Consider the following 1,645-nt stretch of genomic DNA (forward strand, 5'->3'; position numbering starts at 1 on the left):
TATTTTGTGTGTTGAGTGTTTGCTTAATATTTTGTTAAAGCCTTAAAGTTTATAGGGGGTTGGTTATATGTGAATAATTATACTGAATGAGAGTAATAAAGTGATAATGTCAGTACATTAATCTAACTCGTTATATGTTAAACTGGGGATCCATTTTTTATGGTCTCTCATAGCAGAAATTTACTGACACGATCATTATTTTTATGCATTAATAATAGCTTAAGATGTGAGGGATTAAGGTTTGAAGTGTGAGAACAGACAAAACAACTGATAACACAAAAGTGTAGTCTTGGGTTTTCATTATTTTGTCCTCCTAATGTGTATAGTGAACTCACCAGATGGTGGCGATAATGCACTTTTATGACTACAAGCAAAGTGCCTCTGATGGCTGTAGTAGGTTCATTCATTCATTCATTTTCTACCGCTTATCCTAACTACCTCGGGTCACAGGGAGCCTGTGCCTATCTCAGGCGTCATTGGGCATCAAGGCAGGATACACCCTGGACGGAGTGCCAACCCATCGAAGGGCACACACACACTCTCATTCACTCACACAATCACACACTAGGGACAATTTTCCAGAGATGCCAATCAACCTACCATGCATGTCTTTGGACCGGGGAGGAAACCCCCGAGGCACGTGGAGAACATGCAAACTCCACACACACAAGGTGGAGGCGGGAATCGAACCCCGACCCTGGAGGTGTGAGGCGAACATGCTAACCACTAAGCCACCGTGCCCCCCGCTGTAGTAGGTTAAAGAAGTAATAATATTTAATATCAATAATAATAATTATTGTGTAGGATTTGACAACCAGAGACCATTGCTTTGTCTTGTTCTAATTTCCATCTGTCCAACTGAACCTGTGTTTTTTGCTCCAGATCTTTAGAGAACAGGACACAAAGCTGCTTCTAAGGATTTTCCTCTCCTCCTCTAATCTTTCCACATTTGCTTGCACCCATTGTATGTTGCAAGAAATCTAATGTATTCAGATACATTAGAAAAACAAAAATAAGGAGAAAATACGATGATTAATAAACAAACTTTGAATAGCAGTTTGAGTCTAGACAATGCAAAATAGTAATTTTACAATTTTCAATTGTACAAGTCAATTGTAACTGTTTGTTTTGACATCTGAGCTGCTTAAATTTATAATCCCTTACAATTTGTATTTCACTTTTAACAATTGACAATGTCTCAAAGCAGCTTTACAGAAGCACAGAAAGAGGAAAAAAGTTTCAAATTAAGTTAGTACCTTGAGAGGAATCAGAATGAGAGAGAGAGAGAGAGAGAGAGAGAGAGAGAGAGAGAGAGAGAGAGAGAGAGAGAAGCGTCCAACCACTAAACAGCAATGCTCATGAACCCTCCAGATCTGCTCCTTCACCTAAGAAAAACTAATTATAAAATGTTAGACTAAACAAATGACTTTTAAGCCTGGACTTCAATGCTGAGACTGTGGCTGAATCCTAAACACTCTCCTGAGAGAACAGAGTCAATATTCACACCAAGGTCTTTTACTGCTACACCATCCAAAGATACTCTGTAACCAGAAAGCTTACTTGTGGCTGCATGTGGTCCTAGTAAAAGCACGTCTGCCTTGTCAGAGTTAAGCAGGAACTTGCACCAAGGCCTAGCATATATAAG

This window comes from Tachysurus vachellii, chromosome 19 (assembly GCF_030014155.1).
Source record: "Tachysurus vachellii isolate PV-2020 chromosome 19, HZAU_Pvac_v1, whole genome shotgun sequence".
Lineage (NCBI taxonomy): Eukaryota > Metazoa > Chordata > Actinopteri > Siluriformes > Bagridae > Tachysurus > Tachysurus vachellii.